The following is a 25,587-nucleotide window of genomic DNA, read 5'->3' as shown; positions in this document are numbered from 1 at the left end:
TCAATATCTTTTATCCTTGCATCTCAATCTTCTCCATGGTATATTTACATATTCACATATTCCCTCATTCTTTTCCTAATTGCCATTTTATTTTCTTTTTATTTCTAAACCACTCATACCAGGCATCCCAGGCCCTATAATAAATTGAATCTTCTCTGTCTTTTATTTTCATCGTTAGCCTGTCCATCTCTATACAATCTATTTTTTTTAATAACCATACACAGATTAATATGGGGCCCCTATGATTGTGGGGCCCGCGGGCAAGTGCCCATCAGTCCAATGTGTTAAGATAGCCCTGATTCCAGCTAGAAGAAATGTAGCATATACAACCAACAAATATTGTGTTTCCCCCCAAATAAGACCCAGTCTTATATTTTTTGCCACCAAAAAAGGCACCAGGTCTCATTTTCGGGAAATGTCATCCACTGACTCACCTCACTTGCATGCCTTGAGCCTGGCTTCCTTTTAGCTGTCAGAGTCTTTCAGGAATTCCTTCTGTGGCTGGCAAGGCTGCCAAAGATTTCCTGAAGGCCTCTGCAGCTGATAACAGAGCTCTGGGTCGATCCTTATTTTTTTTTTTTTTTGGGGGTAGGGCTTATATTGGGTGTGCATGTAAAAATCAAGCTAGGACTTACTTTCAGGGTAGGTTGTATTTTTGGAGAAACATGGTAAATATATACATTTTGCTGCTGAGCTTCAAACTCAGCTTGAACTTCTGGGAAATACTTCAAAATTTATGCCTAGCTGATTGCCCAGGGCAAGGAATGAATGAATGAGTGAACGCACATTCCAATATTTTCTTGAACACCTCCTCTTCTATCAGAATTTTTTCATTTTTCTAGTTTTGAGCAAATACAATTCTAGCTGCTGTTAAAACATTAATAATCAAATATATCAATTCTCTACTGTATCCTTCAGATAAGATACCCAATAAAAATATTTCTGGTTTCAAGTCTATATCTGTTTTGTCATTTTTATCCAACCGTGTATGAATTTTAGTCCAGTGTCTTTTGGCTTCCACACATGTCCACCACATATGGTAATTCGATCCAGGTATCTGATGACATTTCCAACATTTTGCAGATTTATCCTTGAACATCCTTGCTATTCTTGCTGGGGGTAGATGCCACCTATAAAACATCTTATACAAATTCTCCTTATATGCTGTCGACATTGTTAATTTATAGTTTTGAGACCATAGTTTCTGCCATTTTTCTAAATCTATCACTTTTCCAAAAAAAATTGCCCCAAGCAATCATTGTTTCTTTAACTTGTTCTTCTTCTAGTTTCACTCCAAGTAAATAACCATATAATTTTTTTAATCATCCTCTCATGTTAAGAGATTCCATCTAATTCAGTAAGTTCATTATAAAACCCTTCTGTCTTACTATCTTTATCATATCTAGAATGTATTTGCACATATGAATACCAGTTCATCTTTATCTCGTGCCCTTCTAATATTTCACTCTATCTAATTATGTGTTCCGTTTTAAAAACAATTGGATATGTCTATGCCTTTATGGTTGACAACCAGACTGTTACTTTCATATAATGTTTCCTTATTTTCTCCCATATTGTCAATAATGCATCTTGAATATGTCTTCTAAAATACCCTTGTGTTTTACTTTCCTTATACATAAAAATGTATACCACCCCAATAGCAAATCATGACCTTCCAACTTTAACAATCTAGTATTTCTCAAAACAATCCATTCTTTCATTCACATCAATGTTACTGCCTGGTAGTATAATTCCCAATTGGGTAGCCCAAAGCCTCCTTTTGTTGTAGCATCCTGTAACAATTTTAATTTAATCCTTGCTTCCTTTCCCTGCCATATATATTTCAACATTGTTTTGTTTAAGTCCTCAGAGTATTCTTTCCCTAGTTTAATTGGAATTGTCTGAAACAAATATAATATCCTTGGTAACATATTCATTTTAATTGTAGACATTCTCCCTATTGTAAATTTTGTAAAAAAAAAATAGTTGCAAATTTTCCCATTTTTTTTCAAGTCTGTCACAATCGGTTGTTTAAGTTTATAGTAATTATCTTCCTTTAGTGTTCTGCATCTTGCTGTTAGATGTGTTCCTAAATATTTTACTTTGTTTGAGATCTGGATATTTAATCTCCCTGTTAGTTCTTTCCTTTGTTTTTCAATCATATTCTTAACTAAGATTTTAGTTTTATCTTTATTTATTTTCAATCCTGCCACCTGCCCATATTCTTCAATTTTTTTCTATCAGTTTAGATGCTGTTTTCAGTGGCTTCTCCAATATAAAGACCAGATCATCCATAGTAATTTTTTTTTGAATCCTACCACTGGGAAGGATTTTTTAATTCATGAAGCAAGGTGGTATGTACACTGGAAAATTCTCCTTCAGCACCCAGAATTATAATGTTCGACCTTCTCCATAATATCCATGTCTTTAAAAAATATTTCCCTGTGCTGTAATATCTGAAGGTTAAAATTGACATCATTCTAAGATTAATATTGCTAGTGTAACATGCCTAGGCGTTAGGGTTTAGTTGTGGATGGCAAGTGTATGGAAAACAACAAGAGCGTATATGCCGAATGTTTACACAACTGCAATTATTATTTCGATTTGCATATGGCATCATAAGCTAATTACTATGGGTGGGGTTGGTGTCGGTGATGCCTGCTGAATGACCTCGCTCTCAAACGCAAAGCAAGTTTAAATCCAGGTTGTTCTTGATTTACCATCGTTCGTTTAGTGATTGTTCACAGTTACTATGGCACTGAAAATAGTGACTTATGACTATTTTTTTCACACTTACGACCGTGGTAGCATCCTCAGGGTCAGGTGATTAAATTCAGCCACTTGGCAAATGGTTTCAGTGTTGGAGTCTTATGGTTCCTTTTGGAAACCTTTTGACAAGCCAAGTCAACGGGGAAGCCAGATTCACAACCTCCATGTTACTAACTTAACAAGCGCAGTGATTCACTTAACAACAGTGGCAAGAAAAGTCATAAAGTGGGGCTAAGCTCAAGTAACAACTGTCTTGCTAAGCAATTGTGGTCGTAAGTCGAAGACTACCTGTATGTATAAGTTGCAGATTCATAGATTGCTCTTTGATTTTTGTCAAAATCTATATATATAAAAACAAAATGCCACTCATGCATCATCACAAAATCTCCAGAACCATAAAGCCTACGAACTTGAAATTTGGCACCTATGTTCTTTTTGGCTTCTAGATGTTCACTAAGAAAGGATTTTTTGAAATGACCATCAGAGCACTAGCATTTCATATATTATTATTAAAACGTTGTGATGCTAAGGTGTTCTAGTCCCACTCCCCACCTGAAAAGAAATCTGTTCCAAATGCAAAACACAAGCAGAGGAGTTTCAGTTTTAGTTTCACAGCACAAAGCAGCTTTAGTACAGAACAGTTGAGCTAAGCCATGCCTAGGCTCCTTGCTGTCTCCTTCTTGCTCACACAGTAAATAATGTTTCCGTTTCCAAACAGCCCTCAACTCTCTCACACACTGACAGGATGCTAGCCAGATGAATACCAATGGATGCTGGTAGGCAGAGGCACAATTTTTCCTCTTATTTTCCGCCCACAAAACAAAGGCTGATCACATAGTTTTCTAGCAAAGCATGGGCATAGAGCTAGTGTGATATATTTTCAGAATTATTCCTTGTCCATGAATAAGATGTAAGATTTTCTCACTCTTCGTTTTCTCTCATAGTTTCAGGATTCTGACCATACTGTAAACATCTCAAAATATCAATTCTTTTTCATCTTTCTTCTTCAGTAGGGGTCATATAGTTCTTGATGAACTATCTTTGAAAGAATTTGGCAGACCTTCTCACTGAGAACTTTGTCTCCCTTGTTGTGCTATGATGGTGTTATGTAAAATGTAAAAATAACAGTAAAATGATACCCAAACTCTTCAGCTACTCAAGGTTACATGAAGGAAAAATAGTAAATGATCAAGATATGATTTCTTTGCAATAAGAACTTGGATTACTTGCTTTGAAAACACCATTCAGTCACTCTGAATATCAAAGAGGCTGTCAATCCAATCTCATTGCACTAATTTAATGCAAATTGATGTCACTGCCAAAGAATGTCCTCTTGGCTTAGATTGTTTGCCACAACATGCTGGTGGAGGTTGGACACATTTACACGGTTGTGAAGTCGAGGCTTTACGTTGGTAAGAAAGACAAAGAATGTCTGGGCAATGGACATGGCAGTACCTGGAGACAGTAGAGAGAAAGAGAAATCACAAAATATAATGACCTGCAATTAGAAGTAGAATGAGAAATGGCAAGAGAAAGTAAATATGGTACACATAGTAATAGGCATCTTGGGTACAATCCCCAAACATCTAGAGCACCACTTGAACACCATTGGCATTGACAAAATCACCAACAATCAATTGCAAAAGGCAACCTTACTGGGAACAGTATAGATAGCATTGTAGCACTTAGACTTATACCGCTTCACAGTGCTTTACAACCTTCTTTAAGCAGTTTACAGAGTCAGCCTGTTGCCACCAACAATTTGGGTCCTCAATTTACCCACTACGGAAAGATGGAAGGCTTAGTCAACCTTGACCTGGTGAGATTTGAACTGCCAAATTGCAGGCAGCTGGCAGTCAGCAGAAGTAACTTGCAGTACTGCACTCTAACCACTCCACCACTGTGGCTCATAGATCCTGTGATTATACTTTTAACAGCATCAAACAACAACACCTGCCTATCCTATGTCTTTAGAAAGGATTCAATAAGAGGATAAAAGTGCCAAATCCAGTCTAAACATCTGGCTGGCTGTGTGACAAACTATAATAATCCAGAAATCTTAAAATAGCTCTAGTAATCTGGACAGAATGCATGAGAATCAAATTAATCCTGAAGGACAGTCCGTCATAGCTACTTGGACTCAAGGAACCATTGTGTTCCAAAAACTATAGATTACTTTCGGTTGGAATTCATTGTTGGAATGTATTTTTATGCAACAACTACAGTAGTATCCAGCCAGTAGATGGCAGTGTTTACGAGTTTGGATCTATGGTATATACTCTATGTTCTTTTATCCTAAGTAGAGTTTCCTGTTTCCTGTTACAGAGCAACAGTTGAGCAGTAAAACCACATGGTGACTGTACTCTTTATTTGGTCTGTGGTGCTATATCTAAACAGAATTTCTAATACTTTTTCTCCAATAGAAGAGAATATATGAAGTTCATATATTACCTTCTTTTGCCAATAAATTTTCCTTCTGCACTTCCCATTACAAATGCCTACCCTACCATGCTTTGAATCAATGGTGGGATTCAATTTTTTTTACTACCGGTTCTGTCGGCGTGGCTTGGTGGGTGTGGTAGGGAAAGGCTACTGTAAAATCTCCAGTCAGAGGTGGTATTTGTTGGTTCTCCAAACTATTCAAAATTTCCGCTACCGGTTCTCCAGAACTGGTGAGAACCTGCTGAATACCACCTCTGCTTTGAATGTTCTTGTACTCTAAACGTAACAACACACCTCTTCATCTCCAGATATTAAATGCTAACTCTAAAAAAATGTGATTCCTGATCTGCGCAAGGAGTCTGATCCTGTAACCTCTGCCACAAACACATTTTTCTGTCCAAGCAGTGATCATACACATATTTAGAAGATCTACTCAGAAGTTGATAAAGGAAGAACGAGAGTATGCTTTGACCTAAATGCCTACAATGAAGCTGGTTCTGCATTGAAGGTGTTTAACTGCAATGCATTATTTATCCACCAGATGTACCTATAGATCTAAGGGATTCACTGGAAATGGGGGGTGGGCAGGAAGAAATCTATTGCTCCCTTGACAACTTTTCAGGCTAAAGAAAATATCTTTGTAGAGAAAATAATGCACCTGCTTTTTATATATAATCGCTCACTATTCTTGAAATAAATCAAAATAACATTGAAGGTTATCTGTACCTATGTGAAAGAACTATACAATAGAAGAAAGGTCCTTGGGGCTCACTGAGCTTGGTTGTTTTCTTGTAGACTTTTCATAAGTAGATCAGTAATGAAATGTGTTGGGTAATGAAATGTGTGCATAAAAACCAAACTGAAAGAACAATGTTAGAATTTCCCACCAGCATCACACTGTTAGATGTGTAGGACATCACAGTGCCTGAGTTACAAAGATGGCTCGTTTCATCATGGCTTAGTTTTGAACCACCATTTGTTGTGGAAGTAAACTATCCTAGGCTGAAACAAGATAAATTGTACTGTGGCTACATACATTTGTTGTCCAATTTTTTTTTCACGTGACAGAGAAAATCTTTTCTACCAGGTTTCAGCGCACTGACAATGTCTCCTCAAATGGTGATGAAATGTAACCAAATTCCCAAGCTCGGAGCTCAGACCAACAACCCAACTACCAACCCGCCAACCTATATTCAAATACATTTCAACCAAGATCACTCTTAGGGCTATGAAAGAGTTGGTTTTTAGTTGGGTTGAACAACCCAGAGAAATAAATTCTTATAAAATAAGAAACTGATCAACAAACTTAGAGAATCACTGAAAGAAGGAACCTAGAAGTTGGCTAGTATGGGTAAATAACCCAAATTTGCTGCATGAATGATCCCATTTCAGCAGGGTAACCCAACCAAATCACTTTCAAATGCAATCACCTTATGTACCCCTTGGGTAGCCCTATTAAATAGTGACCAGAACTAACAATTCTTGATACTTTTAACCCTCGTTATTTTGTCTCCCCTCCCCTGCTTTAAGAATAGGAAAATTGATAGCTGCAAGCTCTCTAAGTGTAAAGAAGGGTTTATTTTAATTAATTTATACCTTTGATTTCCTCTCCACCTTTATTATTGCTTGTAAATAATTTAAGGAGGCAAACATACCTAACACTCCTTCCTCCAGTTTTCCCCACAGTGAGGAAAGTTTGGCTGATAGAGAGGGACAGGCCCAAAGTCACCTAGCTGAGTTTCATACTAAAGTAGGACTAGAATTTACAGTCTCCTGGTGATGGCCCAAAGTCACCTAATCAGTTTTAATGTTTAAAACTAGAGAGACTAGAACTCACTATCACCCAGCCAGTTTTCAGCCTAAGGTAGGACTAGAATTCACTGTGTCCTGGTGTCATTATTTCTCACCATGGAGTTTCTCTGCCCCCTGGAGAATATGCCAGTCCTTATCCGGTTCCACTACATTCTTGTTCAGCTGGTGGACACAACATAGATGCAACCTGAAGTCACACCCCAGATTTATTTAAACTCAATATTATACCCAAAGTGTCCTCTTCAGTTCTTTTTGTTTTCATTTGAGCTGACCTCTTCAAGCAAAGGGCTGGTGCTTAACCCTTCCCTTGGTCCAAAGTTGTATTCCTGAGGGCCTTGACCTGAGGACTACTTAAAAAAATTATTTCATTATACGCCTGCTTAATCTTCCTTTCCCCCCTCCCCCAGGTCCAATGAAGTGACTTAAAAGTAAACCAATCAGTTCTACAATACGACCTGAACATCATTGCGAGACTAATTGAGTTGTCTTCGCCATGAATATCCGAGTCGCTCTTGTCAAGTTTTCTTTTTCTCTTGATAAATAAAGATTAAAAAAAAAATTAAAAGGTATAATTGCTTCCCCCAAATCCTCCCCCCTTTCTGTACTTTCCATGCAGTCCCAACTCCTCCATCCAGACCTTTTCTTAATGCACGTACAATTCTGCCTTCCTCCCAGATGCACACCTGTGGAAAGCATCCCGGTGTGTTCGCCTTCGAGACCTGTCAGGGAGCCTGTTTATGAGCTGACTGCTGACTGACGAATTAACTGTGGAAAATGTGAATGACTTAATATATTATGTATTCAGAATGCCTTTTTCTGTATTATGTATCTCCGCTTAATTTATAACTCTGTCTATATGGCTTGTGCTGAGAATTACACGCTGCCACAGGTTTTTTTTGTTCCGAAGAGTGGCACCCAATTCATTACTTTTTTTTTTCCCCCTCCCAAGAATGAAAACAATCAAGGCAACATAAATACAACATGGAAACCAGGCTGGCAGTTTGGAGAAAAAGAGGTTTTGGGGAGCAGAAATACCAACGTCCTTATTCAAAGGCTGAAGATCGAGCCTTAGAACAGAGTTACGGATGGATTTTCCAACCGCAAACTACAGTTCCTTATGCACAATGTCAGATTTGCAACACCGATGATTGTGGTCAAAATGTGTGAACTGGCAATTTAGGTATAATTTATGCATGGAGCTTTTTCCTTTTATATACAGTACAAGTAGTCCTTGACTTACGACCACAATTGAGGTGATGACCCAGGGTGGGATACAAAATAAACACTGTCACAAAAAACAGGTGAAGCCCCTTTTATTCCTTCACTTTGCTTCCAAGCTCTAAATATCCTTGACTGGAGACAAAAAACTCCCCCACGAGCAGTTACAAGAAGGAGGAAATGCCGTTAAAATTATAAAGAGTAAAAAACAACACAAACCAGACAAGATAAGGGCTTGAGGACGTCCACAGATATCAGAACACACACTGGGAAAGACGCCAAACTCAGAGAGGAACAATAAACTAGAGATATTTCCATGCTTTGTTTCCAGCAGTCGCCTGTATACATGTCCATCCTCTTATCCAGTTGTCAGAGCTGCAGTCCATGAAGAGGATCAAGGCCCTCTCCTCCCCAGTAGACCACGTCTCTCCCTTGTCCTCTCCTCTCTGTGTGCCTTAGGATGGAGAGGGGATGGGCCTGAATCCTCCTCTGACTGCCCAGCCTCTGCCCTTCCTCAGCCTCCTCCATAACCTCCGGAGCCACACTTCCACTCCCTGTCAGCTGTTCCTTCTTTCCCTCAGAGTCAGTCTCCACCAGGGGCATGACAATTGAGCTTAAAATTCCTGTTGTTAAGTGTGACATTGGTTAAGGAAGTTTTGCCCCATTTTACGACTTTCCTTGCTACAGTTGCAGAGGTGGGCTGCTGGGGATTTTGCACCATTTTGGGAGAGCCCCTAGCTAAAATTCTGTGCAGTTCCTTGTGCACTCCCCTCCCTGGTGTCCCCACACAGCCCATTTTGGATGCAGGGCATGACCTGAGGCTCAGGAAGGGCGAAAAACAGGCCTCCCGGAAGATCAGGAAGGCCGGAAACTAGCCTGTTTCCAGCTTCCAGAGAGCCTCTGGAGCCCAGGAGGCCGTTTTTGCCTTTCCAGAGGCTGAAAGCCTCCGGAGCCCAGAGAGGGCAAAAAGGCCCCCCAACACCACGGTGCAGGAGGCTGACTAGGCCACACCCACCATGGCCACACCCACACAGCAATCAGGCAGAGAACCCATTGCTAAAATTTTTGAAGCCCACCCCTGCACAGTTGTTCAGTGAATCACTGCAGTTGATAAATTAGTAACCTGGTTACTGACTTATCAACTGCTAATCTGGCTTCCCCATTGACTTTGCTTGTCAGAAGGTCACCAAAGTGGATCACAGCTTGTATTACATTGTATTGATAATAGTTTGTATTACACACATTATTCCTTTCTTATGGAGAAAACATTCTTCTTCGGATCTCCACCCTGAGATTTGTTGGAAAGGTAAGGCTACTTGATTTGGGCTGCAAAAATTTGGACAATCAAAGAGATGGCAACGACAAATTAGAATTGTACGTATTTCTTTGCTTCCTTTCAGTGAACACCTTACTTTTGCATCCTATTCTGTATAAACAGTTAAACGGAGTAGGTATGCATTTGCATTATTTTAATCCACCCCAATCTACAAGGGCAAGTAGCAAACAAGGTTAGTTTGTCCTCCTTTGTTTTGTTTTTCTTAGACCAAAAATAGAAAGGATGGCCGAATGGACCTTTGCTTTTGTTTTTCTGAATATATAGTTTCCCATGTATTCCTGCCAATCATAACTGGCAAGTAAGAACCGCTGAACTCAGTGTGACTTCGTTCTGAATAAACGTGTGTTCTAGTGTAAAAATTACCAACACTGTCATTCTTGGTTTCAAGAATTCGGATTTTTTTTTTAATGTGTGGCTTTGCAAGTTGGGATTGGCTGGTAGAGCTAAGATAAGCTGCTTTTTGAGTCTTTTCCAAGTATGCAGCTTTGTGAATAGCTGTCATGGAGCTTCCTGTTTTTCTGGTTCTTTAATCTGGTTAAGAAGACAGAAATGATGACAATAGGAAGTCCATGAGCCCTGGATATTGAAAGCTTAAGACACCTGCATGTGCCTCCTATATATATAGGAGATTTTATATATATATATATATATATATATATATATATATATATATATATATATATATATATATATATTCTATATTCTAAGTTTTCATGGGTACTTACATGTATGGTATTCAGCTTTGTTCGGGTATTTTCCCACGTCATTATAGTTGTGCTTTTAAAGTTGTAGCAACGTTTCAGCAGAATCTCATCTGCCATCATCAGGCTTCTGTATTGTGTTCGTCTGTGAGTCAGACTTTCATGGCCATTTCGGTTTTAAATTTGCGGCTATCCTACTGCTGTGCCAGAATGTTTTTTTCTTCACCCTGATTGGTTGGGAGTCTTGGTCTGTGTTTATTGGTCTTGGAGTTTGCTGTGTTCTCCTTGATTGGTGTTTCGAATATCTTCTGTCTGTTTTGTAGCTTTTTTTGTCTTGATTGGCTGGCAACATTGTGTTCCTGTATTGGAGGCTTTTAGTGTGGCTTGGCTCCGAGTAAATGGACGGCTATCATTTATTAGGAAGCTAGGTTTCATCTGGGTGCCTGGTTGGGGTGTGTTTGAGCTGGAGGTATCGGGGGGAGTCTGTTTGTGCCCAGGTGTTTGCCTGGCTTGTGGTGTGGAGATTTTTTTGTTTGAGAGTGCAGGCTTCCAAATAATTGACAGTCTGGTGGAATCATCTCTTCTATTCATGCTTTCAGGTCTTCTTTCAATCTCTATGGCCAAAAATCAGCTGGGAGGTGCACGCATGCGCAGTGCAGGTAAGTTTGGCTGGGGCTTGCGTGCCTGCACAAATGGCTCTGCGTTCCACCTGTGGCACGCATGCCATAGGTTTGCCATCAGAGGGCTAGAGGATAAGAATTATTTATCTTTAATCACTGGCCTATTAGCTGATAGAAGAATAAATTTATTCCATGGGATTTCCATCAATTCCAGTTTTCTGTAGATGGTTTGTAGCATTTTGCAAATTTGGTTTCAAATGGTTCTCTCATTTTTTTTTAAATGTAGAATCCCGTCTCTTTAGGTCAAGCTCAGTGGTTGAATTCTCACAGTGTAGCCAACCTTGTTACTACAAATTTAACTTTGTACAAAGAACATGAACCTTAAACTATCCAAGGGGGTAGATTCACACCGCCTGCCAATTTACCGCAGCAACAGCAGAAGTCAAGGAGGGCACCTGGCTGGGGAGAGGTTATTTTAGCAAGTTAGTAAGGATGAGCTCTGCAGACCTGGATATGAGCTGATCTCAATTGTACCTCTGGGGCCTAGTACATATTAAAATTTAGTCATCAACCATTTTTCATGCTTCCTGAATGTTTCAACACATTTTCCTGCTCCAAGCAATATCAGAATGCATTTCAGTAAAAGTGACTTGTGCTGATAGGTGTAAATATCTTTAGGCATGTATTCATCTTTGAAAGATGTCCTTCTGGCCTCCTGGAAGATGGCATTAGGTAGATGGCTTTATGGAAAGTGATTTTTCAGGACTGGCAACCTGCTAACTGAATGATCTTTCTAAGGAAATGCACGTTGCGACCTGCTCAAGGCTGAACTAAGACATTTCTCTGCTTGGTGTCTTTTCAGATTGGAGCCATTTCTTTTCTGAAAACATTAGCATGCTGGGTTCAGTAGGTTGGGTTTCTTAAAATGCATTCTGTGTAAGGCTGTCCTTGAAATCCATCCAGAAGCTTCAATTGGTCCAGAATGCAGCCGTGTGGGCATTTATGGGGTCATAAAGGCTATGCTATGCAATACTTCTACTCCAGGAGATGCAGTGACTTCCAAATAGGAAGGCAGCCATTGAGGGGCTGGTGATAACCTTTAAAGTCCTACATGGCTTAGGAGCAGGTTTCTTGAGGAGGCAGCTGGTACCAAGAAGATCTGCTCACCCCACACACTCCTACAGAGAAGGCATGCTCCAGGTTCCTTCTTTTAAGTCTTGTCATCCTATGGAATTAGGGAAAATGTGTTTTCTGCAGTTGTCCCTGTCCTCTGGAGCAAACTCCTCCCAGTATATGATAGGTCTCAACTCTCAACCCTTCTCAGCTTAAGATCTGGTCTCCTTCAGTCATTAGAGACCAGTTGAGTGGGAGCCCTTTTGTGCTTTTTTTTTTTTGTTATATGGTTGCTCACCATTTTCTACTTAGTTTATATATATTATATATTATTTATTGTGGGGTCCTTGGTGCTTTTTTGAACTGGGCTGTTTTCTGAAGATGGTTCATTACTCAACTAAGTAACATCATCAGTGCTAGAAGGGAGAGGGGTTCTACCACTGATGATGTTACCTGGTTGGGTAATGAAACATCTGCAAGAAAACAACCCAACTCAGAGAGCACCAAGGACCCCACATTGCAACCATGAGCTACAAACTTTCTCTTCTGCATTGTTTATTGTTATGATAATTTTTCTTGTTCTTCATTGGTGTATTGTTGTTTTTGCACTGTACGCCACCCAGAGTCACACTGATTAAGATGTGTGGCCTTATAAACCAAAAAAATCCTTAAATAAATGTTTTGATGCATGTTCTGGCTGCTCACAAAGGGTCACATTAGGTAATCATACCTCTTCAGCCCTTATTCTTAACACTGGTACACCACAGGGTTGCATGTTGAGTCCCTTACTCTATACTCTTTATGTGCATGACTGCATTCCCACTCACGCTGGTAATACTATTGGTAAATTTGCAGATGATACAACAGTGGTGGGACTTATCTCTGAGGGGGATGAGTCTGCCTACCGAGATTAGTTGGACTGGTTGCTTTTGTGTGGTGGAGTCAATAAGTTGGCCCTCAACACCAATAAGACCAAGGAGCTTATAGTGGATTATAGAAGGAACAAGTCAGCCATCCAGCCCTTGCTTATCAATGGAGACCGAGTGGTGCAAGTGGCCAGTTTTAAGTTTCTGAGTGTTACCCTAAAAGAGGACCTGACCTGGGGTGCCCACATTGCAGCCCTGGTCAAAAGGGCCCAGCAGAGATTAGACTACCTGAGACTTCTCAGAAAACAACAACTGAATGAAAAACTGCTGGTGACCTTCTACCACTGTATCATAGAGAGCATTTTAACATACTGAACCTCTGTATGGTTTGCCAATTGCACAGGGGCAGATAGGAAAGTACTCCAGAGGGTTAATGTCATTGCCCAGAAGATCATTGGTTGCCCTCTCCTCTCTTTGGAAGAGCTTTATAGCTCTCACGGACTTAAGAAAATTCAAAACATTCTCAAAGATCCATCTCAGCCTGGGAACTCTTTTTTGAACTATTAACATCTGGCAAACAGTACAGAATAATAATAATAAAAGGACAAATAGGCTGAAAAACAGCTTCTATCCCAGGGCAGTAGCTCTTTTGAATTCTACTGTATAGTGCAGTGTTGGTGCAGTGTTGGGGGTTTTCAGTTCAATGTGTGGAGTGTGAAGGATGTGTGTTTGTGTTTATTTTTATGGTCATGATGTGCACTGAAGATGGTGTTTGATTTTGTTGTACGAGGTGAAATGACAATAAAGTAAAGTAAAGTAAAGTAAAGTAAAGTAAAGTAAAGTAAAGTAAAGTAAAGTAAAGTAAAGTAAAGTAAAGTAATCTCTGGGGTTGAGCGTAACTCCCAAGGCAAACTGTCCCTTCACTCTGAATATGCATCCATGCTCCTGACCCATTTTTTTGCACTTCTATCCAGTAGAAATCTTAGATTACTAGAGGACCTAGTTGAAAGTCCTCTAGTTATCTAAGAAAACTTCAAAATATAAGTCTCAAGTCTGAAGTTTCCCAATTTCTCCTTTATGACCACCATCCAAGATCACGTGAAGTGTTAGTTCCATTTTATAATGCCTTGGTAAGACCACACATGGAATTCTGCATCCAGTTTTGGTCACCAGGATGTAAAAAGATGTTGAGACTCTAGAAAAGAGTGCAGAGATTAGGGGGTCGGAGAATAAAACGTATGAAAAACGGTTGCAGAAACTGAATATGTCTAGTTTAATGAAAAGAAGGACTAGGGGGAGACATGATAGCAGCCTTCCAATATCTCAGGGGTTGCCACAAAGAAGAGGAGGTCAAGCTATTTTCCAAACCACTTGAGGGCAGGACAAGAAGCAATGGGTGGAAACTAATCAAGGAGAGAAACAACTTTGAACTAAGGATAAATTTCCTGACAGAACAATTAATCAGTGGAACAACTTGCTCCAGAAGTTGTGAATGATCCAACACTGGAAGTTTTAAAAAGATGTTGGATAACCATTTGTCTGGAGTGTGTAAGATTTCCTGCCTAAGCAGAGGGTTGGACTTGAAGACCTCCAAGGTCCCTTCCAACTCTGTTATTCTATTCTATTCTATTCTATTCTATTCTATTCTATTCTATTCTATTCTATTCTATTCTGTTCTGTTCTGTTCTGTTCTATTCTTTACCTACTGCCAACACCAACTGATAGGACAACAAAAGCAAAATTGGAGCACCTCTATACAGAGTAACATAACATAACTGATGTGGTTAAAAGGGGGACTCTATAAAGAAAGCTACTGTAATAGTATGTGGGAATGACCTTGGAAGACCATCCAAACAGATCTACTTCAGGGGCGTCCAACCTTGGGCAACTTTAAAACCTGTGGACTTATGGCTGGCTGGGGAATTCTGGGAATTGAAGTCCACAGGTCTTAAAGTTGCTAAGGTTGGACGCCCCTAATCTATCTGCAAATATAGTGCATTAAATTGCTTGTAATTGAGCTACCCCATGCTAGAAGGAAGAAGAATGCCATTGTAAACCCTCTGTTTTTGTATCAGTGGTGCCTTTGTCATCCAAAGGAGCAGCGAGTGCTTTGACTGAAGCACTTAATCCTTTCCCTTTCCACATGCACTTCCAGTTGTGCGAGATCCCTTTTCCACTTACGAAAGCTGCTGTCAGAGCCGGCTTGTGGCAACCCACCAAGGGATTTGAGAACCGGGTCGAGAAAAAAACGACACCCTTTGTCTGGCAGATGCTCCATTGTCTCTCCAACCACAAATGATTATTCGTCTACACCTATCGGTGACTAATTCTTCTGTAACCAGGATGGGAAAGTGTCTTACCTAACCAATCTTAATGGGCTAAGTATTTCAGTGGTATTTGTTGAACAATAGATAATTGCTCTGTTTAGATTTAAATGAAGAGCTCCTTTGAGGGCTGAGGGTGTAAACCAGAAAGTGTATTCATTTCCTGAGATTCTGGTGAGTAATACTCAGTAATCAGTGACTAAAAGACTTCTGTATGTGCACATTTAATATAAACATGTAGCAGGATGAACAGGAAATTGTGTCCATTTCTATTACAAAAGTCTAATACAGTAAACCCTTTCATAGATCATTATTTTTATGTAACCAAGGATTATCTCCACTAAAATATGTTGGGCCATGGTTTCATTGAAGCCTCCCTTAATTTTTATTTTTATTTTTTCAGTTCTAGTAATATTGATGGTCGGTACAGATTATAACAGCTAACTACTTATGTTCATTATAACTATATAAAATCAGTTTGGTCTAGTGGTAAGGCACCAGGCTAGAAATCAGAAGACTGTGAGTTCTAATCCCACCTTAGGTGGCTGGGTGACTTGGGGCCAATCACCAGGAGATGGTGAGTTCTAGTCCCATCTTAAACATGAAAGCCAGCTGGGTGACTTTGGGCCAATCACCAGGAGATGATGAGTTCTAGTCCCGCCTTAGGCATGAACTCTGGCTGCTTGACTTTGGCCAATCATGCTCTCTCTCAGCCCCATCCATCTTCCAAGGTGCTTGTAATAGGAGGAGCAGGAGGAGGAAGTAGTACGTTTGCTGGCTTGAGTTACTTAAGTAATAAAGACAGGATAAAACAAACAAATGAATAAATAAAAATAAAATCACCTTAGTGATTTCTTTCAAAGCAAACTCCCAAGGATCCTGATCTGCATCCTGAAACCATCTCACCTTTCAGAAGGAACAGAGTGCTTCTAACTATAGTATGTCTGACTATTGACTTGGCTCTGTTACTCCTTATGGTAACCAATTTGCACCTAAAATTAAGACTCCATCCCACTTGCCTTGGCAGCGTTACTCCTTAAGCACAATGGGCTTGATGTGCTGCAAATCTTTATTATCAGCTCCAGTCCTAAACTTTGGGTTGTCATCACTGCAAATCAAGTAGTCGCTTCCAGGCCAGGTAATTAATTTAAGTGGCATAAATAGGTGCCTGGATTACCCTTCTGTTTAAGGAATGTCAGCAGAAAACAAGACAGTCATAAAAATAATTCAATTGCCGAACACACTAAAAAAAAAATCAAATCTACCCAAGGCCACATTCTCTTCTCAGTCACAGTATCATTGCACTGCAATAACCTCATCAGCTTGTTTCGGCTGTGACTGGTAGGTTTCCTCCTCTTTCCACACTAAGTCTGCGCATAAACTTGAGAGAGGCCAAGGAACCATAAACCATAAACTTGAGAGAGGCCCCTTTCAACCTGGTGTTCCCCAGATGTTCTAGATCAGAGGTTTCCAACCTGGGCAGCTTTAAAACCGTGTGGATTTCAACTCCCAGAATTCCCCAGCCAGCATTTATAACATTTATAAAATTGGCAATTTTTATTTTTGGTACATTTTCTAATGGAAAAACATGGAACACAACTTTCTCCCCTTCACAGGGCCAATAGACTTTTTTTTGCTGAGCAATTTGCCCCATGACCTTAAGGTCTTTTTGTCACTCATATCAGGTGGTCTGAGTGTTATTTTTGCCTGTTCAATCTTGTAAGTATTATCTCTGGGGGATATTTATTTTTTCTTATAAGTTTCTTCTTTAAATTGTCATAAATACAAGCAAAAGGTGGAGACGATTGTCATTGTTTGCCTACTCTTTGATCCATAAAGATTTTGGCGAGGACAACTGGAGTAGAACACCAGGCCTTTCTCCAAAATCACAGGCAAAGAAGTCCTAGACTGAATTTCACCAAAAATATCATTCAACCAAGATTGCCAAACAGAGGCTGTCATACTTTTGTCATGTCATGAGAGCCAACTCACTCAAAAAGTCAATCACACTGGGTGTGATCAGCAGAAAAAGAAGGGACTACCCTGGTGCCCAATGGCTGGGCACTAAAAAGAATGACACTGGGATGACCATGGCAGAGCTGAAGAAAGTGATGTAGGATAGAGGGGCATGGAGAGTGACTAAGGTTCAGACGCAGCTGAACGGCTGATAATTATGACATCTCTTCTTTCTACCTGGTCTCTTGATAACTGCCAAGCAATGTCACCACATGATTTGAAATCTATGATTGTACACACATATCCACACACTCTAACCTGAGTAGGTTTTGAGGACCTAATACCAAAACTGGACACCCTCTGGGCCTTTCAGATGTTTATTTTTGGGATATTTAGATTAAAAAGGAAGAAGATTGAAAATAAGAACATCTTAATTTCTCAGGGTTCTCCTTTTTCATTCCTTATATCGCTTCCTTTCTTCGAGGTGCTTCTGACACTATTCATGTGAAGAAGCAACATCTGTCAAACTTGTGTCAGAAAAAAAGTGGAAGAAAGGAACAGAAAGTTGAAAAACTGATTTATGAAATTGTGCTGCAGAAACATGATCTAACAGCAGCAATGGTCCTTTGATCATAAAATGAGAAGCGCTAAAAGGGATCTTTACAGTAATTTATTTCAACTTCCTGATCTATGGAGTATTGGGATACAATAATAGCTGGTTGTTTACCTGTTTGTTCAATTAACATAGCCACCCTCCTCACCTCTATTACTCTGGGTGGCTTACAAAATTATCAAGGCCCAGAAAGTAATCAGAAAGACAACAAAAATCATTAAAGAAGCTGGGAAAACAATAAAAATTATTTTAAAAGAAACATTAAAAATTATTTTTAAAAACATTAGAAACATAAAGTGGACTCAGAAATGACCGCAGAAAAGATGCTACACTGGATATGCAAAATGGAACTGGCTAATGTCTTAACAACCTAACTGAAGACGAAGAACTGACAACCGCAACAGGAAGAAGAAGTTTGTGAGAAGGGAGAAAGGAAAAAAGAGATAATGAAAGGGTGCGTCCATTGTGAAGGCTCATTTGAAATGCAAGAAGCTCAGAGGGCATCTGTGTTAAGCAAAACCATCATTTTCCCATTTATCTGAGCTCTTAGGGCCATCCTGTGCAAAATGGTGCCTGCTAGGAATGACAACTGAATTATGAATCAAAAGAGAGGAATTTGCTCAGGAGGTAGCTCATGCCAATGTTAATTAAGTGCAGATTTTCAGTGGGGAAAACGCTTGTGCTTGCTGGCCCCTTAAGGCAGATCAGAGAGTGAAGATGGCACTTGTTAATTCTCCTGAATGCTGTCTAATTGAGCATCTCACTGAACAAATAAATAATGATGATATATCCATAGCAGGAAGTTTCTCTGTCATATTTCCTGGGAATTGTGGTTATTGGAAAAACCCCGAAGGGCACCAAGTTACAGCAAGTGGTTCCTTCTCCAGAAACCAAGAACTATGCAAGATGGCTTGGTTGCCATTAGAACTAGACTTATGAAGCAAACATGGCCAGCTTTGAATCGAGTTTACTGCCAGCTCTTCTGTTTCCGAATACAAGCATTCAAGTCTATATCTTGAAAGATATTTAAAAAAAATGCCAGTTGGCCAACGTCAAAAACTTTAACCTTAGACTGTCTACTATCAACCTCACCCCTTTCCTAAGAGGTCTCTAGGGGGCGTGCATAAGCGCACCAACGTGCCTACCGTCCCTGTCCTATTGTTTATTTTATTTTTCTTATATGTACCCATCTCATGTATTCATAACTATGTATACACTTATACTTATTATCTTGTAAACAATTGACAAATAAAATAAAATAAAAATAAAGAAAGCCTGACCTTACCCCAAACTACTTGCCACTGAAAGAATGACTCTACTGGACTAGAAAACTTTCTTCAGAGACTGTGTCTCAAAGGTGCTTTTATTTTCAAAAGGCAACTGGATGGGTTTTTTTTTTCCTTAAGGAAGATGTTTTGCATCTCATCTAAGAAGCTTCATCGGTTCTGATGAAGAACCGATGAAGCTTCTTGGATGAGAAGCGAAACATCTTCCACAAGGAAAAAACAATCCAGTTGCCTTTTGAAAAAAAAGAACCTTTGAGACAACTATGACCTGGATGACCAAGAATCTCCATAGACATTCAGAGATTGGAAATCACGTGAGAGGTAAGCAGAGGAGATGCTTCTCAATCTTGTGTTTTACTTTTACCCATGTCCCATTTAATTTCTTTGATACCCAAATGCTGTATTCTTTAATTTTTCTTTATTCTCTTTTTCTATATTTGGCTATTGCATATAATCATTCTTGCTTTACATTGTTTTATTTATAATACTGGTGGTCAGAAAATTTATTCTGCCTCATTTCCTACCAGCTCCCATTCAGCCTGATGAAAGATTATTTCATTGGTGGGAATCAGCCAGTTCACACCACTTCTGGAAAACTGGTTGTTAACTTCCTGAGCAGTTTGGAGAACTGGTTGTTGGAAGAAATCATTAGGGCAGAGAACCGGTTGTTAAATTATTTGAATCCCACCACTGGAGTATTTCCTTTAGAATCTTTTTCAAAGGCTAGATTAACTTTTATTTTTTATGTATGTGTGTATTTAGCAATGAAGTGATTAAGGAGAATTTGAGAAGGTCCTATCTTTTTCATGCACTGCTCTTTTTGATAGTCAACAAACTCGATGGCATCCCATATTTTGGTTCAAAGAAGATAAGATGAAATGATAAGCTAGACAAGACAAGACAATTCTTCTACTGGAACTTTTTTCAATCAGAATACTATTGTTACCATTAAGTCATGCCAATGAGAAATGAGTTAAGAATAACTGTTGGGGAATTACAGATTCAGTGGTGAATCAATTGTTTGGGAGAACAATAACATATTTCTATGGAAGACTTTAGTTAGGACATATAGTTTCCTCCCTCCCTTCCAATTTCTGTTCATTTTTCTTGAGAGCTCCAGGAATAAATCAAAAGGAGCTCAGCACACAGAGTTTATCATCTCCTGTTATGGAAAGCATTAGATGATGATCTAGAACAGGGGTGTCAAACCCGTGGTGTCACATTGTCATCACATCACGTATCACAACTTTTTCCCCCTTCGCTAAAATGGGGATGAGCGTGGCCAGTGTGTGAGGCATCCAGCCCGTGGGCCACGAATCTGACACCCCTGACCTAGAAGGCTTAGCATATTATGTTGTTCATGAGATGATTGTTATGCATTGGGTTGGTTGGTTATTTGAATAGAAAGCAAACAATGAGATTGTTTTGTCTTGGTTGACACCAAGTATCTTTGTTTTCCCAAGAAGTTCAAGAATGTATCTTAGATCTGACAAGGCCATTGACATGGTCTCCCCAACGGATAACATTGAAGAGTGTTTTAGCAGGAGCTGGAGGAATACAAAAACTGACCTTCCTATTACTTCCGTAGATTAAATCTGGAGGGTGGTACCTGAAGCAACCAAACAGCCAGACTTATTTTTGCAAATAGGGAGAGACTAAAGTTGATTCAATGGCAGTGTTTCCTCCAATACATCAGATACCTGTCAGCATTCTGTGTAATGCACCCATTGAAAGCAGAACTCCGAGGCAGGTAGATTCCTCAAAGGACAAGTTTATTGGACACATCATGTCAGTACAGCTATTGAAAACCAACTCTTAAAGTTCCCGTGGTTTTCACCTAATTAAAAGAGCAAAAATCTCCCCTCCCAAATATCACCAGTCACATTGTCCAATGAATATAGCTGGCGGCCTGCTTGGCCACGCCTCTCCTCCTTCAACAGCCACCTGTTATGGTGACTGGGTTCCCACAGGAAAACTTTCTGTTTTGGCGGTTATCTGGGCCATGTACTTCCCCCTCCCCTCCCCCTTTCAGAGTTCGTGGCAACTATGAGGCAACAAAAGATGGCTTCAGCCAGGTTCGCTTCTAAGTTGACAATACCATGTCAATCTTGGTGCCTGAATCTAGACCTTGGGATCTACCTGGTTGTTTCATGCAACACAGCATAGAAATATAACCAATATATATTTGATATTGAAGACAGTGAAAGCTTCTAGATGGAACCTTGTTGAAGATTGCTTATCTCAGAGAATTCCCATAGAGATAAGTGCCTTTATATAATGTGGGAAACATTAGTGTCATTGCATTTTAACATGGCAGCATATAATATCAATTCACTGATACCTTTGCACCGGGGGCAAGAGAAAGATTAAGACATGTATGAGCAATGGGAATAATATTGGGTGGCTGAAAGATTGATGATTGAAGACCAATTAATATTATTTATTTTAGGGATTGTTTTTTTTACAGCATGGAAAACATCCAAAAGATTAGACTGCATTAATTATTTATTGAATTGCTGTCTGCAGAAACACCCCAAAACCCTGAAGAAGGGGGAAAGGAGGATTAAAATATATGTCACTCATTACGTGGCAAGATAATCACTTCAGTAATCCAAGCTCATGTTTTGATAACATTCTTGGCTGTGAGGTCAACTTAAAATATAATCATGGAAAAAATGTTCAAAGCAGTTAGGCAGAGGAATGGAAAAATATTGCGGTATTGATGTATTGTTTTCTTATAGTGGGGACAAGTGTCTGGTTCAAGGCCCTTAATATGCCAGTTTGCATTACTTTTCTGATGGAAGGTTGCCAATGAGAGCGATTTATTTGCTATATTCAGCAGCCTAATTTATCTATTTATCTATTTCTCAGGGGCTTACAGGAGAGTGATACAAACCTCAGTAAAAGCAGTTAGGAGGAAGGTGAAGAGGAGGAGGAAGAGGAAGGAGAAGGTGATGGCAAAGAAGAAGGTGGAGAAGGAGGAGGAGGAGGAGGAGGAAATGGTGAAGAAGAAGGTGGAGGTGGAGGTGGTGGTGGAGGAGGAGGAAGGGAAGGGGGAGGGGAAGAGGAACCAGAAGAAGAAGAAGAAGAAGAAGAAGAAGAAGAAGAAGAAGAAGAAGAAGAAGAAGAAGAAGAAGAAGAAGAAGAAGAAGAAGAAGAAGAAGAAGAAGAAGAAGAAGAAGAAGAAGAAGAAGAAGAAGAAGAAGAAGAAGAAGAAGAAGAAGAAGAAGAAGAAGAAGAAGAAGAAGAAGAAGAAGAAGATCAAATTTAAGTTAGGTCAGACCTGGATAGAATCAGATGGGAGACATTTAAATACCGCCAGATTGTGAAGAAGACAATTTCTATATTATTGCCAGGATACTCCATGGATCTGTGTATGTGGTCACTAGAAGGTCAGCTCAATTTGTGGACATTTTTAACTTTTTAACTCTTTGATGTTTTGTTTTATTTTGTGCCTTCAGGTCACTTCTTCAGTCCTGGTTTTCTTGGTGAGGTTTTTGAAAGAAGTTTGTTCTGCCCTTCTTCTTCCTAGGGCTGAAAGGGTGACTGGTCCGAAATAATCCAGCTGGCTTCATGACTAACATAGGACTGGAATTCATAGTCTTCTGGATTCTGCCAGGTGCTTCTTAACCCTACAGCAAAACTGGCTCTGTTGTGTGAAAATGGTCCTTATTTATTTGTTGGTTAGCTTCTTGGTTTCTGCTATGGTTTTAATCTGCCCTATAACTGGGTTAAAAAATTACTAAAACCATTAGAAAGCCATTAAAACACCAAAACCATTAAAGTGGGGTAGGAAAGGCACAAATCTGTGTTATTTATTTATTTATATACTTTCTATAGCTGCCCATCTCAGTCAATGCCTCAGGGCATCTTACAAAACATATATTACAATTAAAACACTAAACCATTTTATAACAATAAGGAACAATCATAAAAATTATAGCATCGATGTAGATTAAAGAGTATCATAGATTGCATCGTGATTAGCTTTGTTCCTGAATTCACCACTGAGTAATTTTTGTAGGTTCAGAATCCTAAAACAAGCTGAGATTGCAAAACATCCCCACTCACACATACATGCAAAATCTGGGTGAAGTTAGACTTGACCATTCTTGGACACGTTGTGAGAATGCGGCAGTTGAAGTTACACACGCTTTTATGCTGAATTGAAACCTGTAATGATTTTTTAAAAAGTGTTTTACAAAATATTTTCACAGAAGCAACAAAACCAGTGGGAGTTTAGGGGGAAAAATGCAAGAAAACTAAACTGGACACATATTTGATTTGTTTTTCCATCTCTCTAGTTCCATCGTTTTCATGTCCCTTAATCATAGCTTGATGAAAGCAGACTAACAATTCAGACTCTGTCAACTTCTTTAAAAGTGTGTGGTGTGTGTGTGTGTGGTTGTGTATGTGTAAGGGTGTGTGTCTGTATATGCATGGGTGTTTGGGTATTATTCATGTACACACACATTTGATAATTTGTGAATAAAAATACATCTCAAAGATAGATATCTTACACACACTCACACAGACACACACGTGTTGTTTGTCTGCATATCTACACCTACACAGAGACAACCACACATAGACAACCACACACACACACACACACACTCACACACATGTTTGTCTATATCTACCCTTATACATACACAACCACACTCACACACTCAAACCCACATGTTTGTTTATCTACATATCTATCCCTACACATACACAACCACATATACACAATCACACTCAAACACTCACACACATGTTTTTTGCCTACATATCTATCCCTTCACATACACAATCACACATACACAACCACACACACACAATCACGTTCTCTCACACACACTTATGTTGTTTATCTACATATCTACTCCTACCCCTGCACAACCACACATACACAACCCCAACCACACACACACTCTTACACAGACACAGACACACAAACACACATAGACACACACACACACGTGGTTCATCTACATGTCTTTCCAGAGGGGTCAAAAGGACAACGCTGACTTTGTCTTTCATATCTTTCAACAGGCAACGTAATAAATATTACCTAGGAGATATTTTATTTGCCTAATAATTACAGCCCCTCCTTCCCCCCTGAAGAAACAGACAGTGCTAGCTAAGCACCTTATTAATCTGTCTAATTAAAGGAACTTCTGTTCTCTCTACATTCGGGTTCTAGGCTGTTGTTTTCCTGCATGACCCTTACAGAGATAGAGTTTGATCCAGTGGGCTTTGCAAAGAGCTTTTGCAAATCTAACCTTCCTTTCCTGAAGATCAGGGGAGAAACTCACCTAAGAAAAGGCTGGTCTTGGGAATCAATTCCCTGGTTTTGTGGTGCTGTGTTTTCCTTCTCCCTCCAGAGTAAATGCGCGGGATCCATAGCCTCCGGTCTGATGCCCATCCCATGGCAATGTATTGTCCATGTTCACTGGGGCCACATGTGGCCTGGATGTCAGACAGTATCTTTTCTCTTCAACATCGGTTTTCTTTGTCAAGTCAGTATCTGAAACAGGTTCAGATGTTAGCCATTTGACAAAGGAGTTCCTGATATTCCAGTTTGGCTCCCACCCTTTGGAGACCGGCTTTTAAATCCTCAAGCATCAGAATTAATTACAATCTGCTTTTTTTTTTTAGTATGTTTTATTTTTTATTCATAAACATTTCGAATACAGTGTATTGTCAGGGCATATCATTGAAAGGCAAAAGAAAAAAAAAAACAAACAGAAACATTAACATATACTAATAACAGTAATGATAGTGTAACAAAATAATTTTAACTAAATTTCTTTTTAATAGCTTATTTATAGTTCTGTTAATTATATCAATATGCTTATAAATATCATCCCTCTTTGTATCTGCTTACAATCTGCTAATTGATGCTCAATCTTCTCCTTCTCATTTAGGTGACTTTCTGTGCAAAGATTAGCGATTTGTTTTTACAAGGGAGTGGAACCAAATGCATGTAACTATAACTACCACAACCACTTGCTATAGAGGGATAATTGAGAGCATTCTGTCATATTGCATTACTGCTCTGAAGTAGAATTAAGGAGGAGCACAACTTTCTCACCCTTGTTTTAGAAGTTCTGGTGGATCAGACCAGAGGTGGCATTCAGCAGGTTCTGACCAGTTTTGGAGAACCAGTAGCGGAAATTTTGAGTAGTTCGGAGAACCAGCAAATGCCACCTTTGACTGGAGATTTTACAGTATCCTTCCCCTACCATGCCCACCAAGCCATGCCCACAAAGCCTGTAGTAAAAATTTTTGGATCCCACCACTGGATCAGACCAACATTTTATTCTGCCTGGCATCTTGATCCCAGATAAAGCAGGGCACAAGGCAATTACTTGTTTATGTCCCAGACACTGCAGCCTAGTAGTGGTCTGGCAGTTCAAATCTCATCAGGTTCAAGGTTGACTCAGCCTTCCATCCTTCTGAGATCGGTAAAATGAGATCTAGATTGTTGGGGGCAATATGCTGACTCTGTAAAACAGATTAGAGAAGTCTGTAAAGCACTGT

At 39.5% G+C, this 25,587-nt stretch overlaps 1 protein-coding gene and 1 long non-coding RNA gene across 2 annotated transcripts in view; one reads left to right on the top strand and one right to left on the bottom strand.

The window, feature by feature from the left end:
• ZBTB44 (zinc finger and BTB domain containing 44) overlaps positions 1 to 20,070 on the top strand; it is a 366,779-nt gene extending 346,709 nt beyond the window's left edge. The window contains exon 7 of the transcript XR_015744676.1: positions 20,057 to 20,070. The gene's annotated coding sequence lies outside the window, so the exon portion shown is untranslated. The remainder of the gene's footprint in view (positions 1 to 20,056) is intronic.
• A 2,946-nt stretch (positions 20,071 to 23,016) lies between these two features.
• LOC148125053 (uncharacterized) lies at positions 23,017 to 25,152 on the bottom strand. The gene is made up of 3 exons (XR_015744629.1): positions 24,932 to 25,152; positions 24,360 to 24,571; positions 23,017 to 23,229 (listed from the first exon to the last, which is right to left on the bottom strand). It is a non-coding gene; the product is annotated as an uncharacterized LOC148125053 (long non-coding RNA).
• Positions 25,153 to 25,587: the final 435 nt, after the last annotated feature.

The sequence above is a fragment of the Pseudonaja textilis genome, chromosome 9, assembly GCF_049901715.1.
Source record: "Pseudonaja textilis isolate UNSWEBS1 chromosome 9, rPseTex1.2, whole genome shotgun sequence".
Taxonomy (NCBI): domain Eukaryota; kingdom Metazoa; phylum Chordata; class Lepidosauria; order Squamata; family Elapidae; genus Pseudonaja; species Pseudonaja textilis.
The sequence above is the reverse complement of the archived record's forward strand: the minus strand, read 5'-3'. Positions and strand labels throughout refer to the sequence as shown.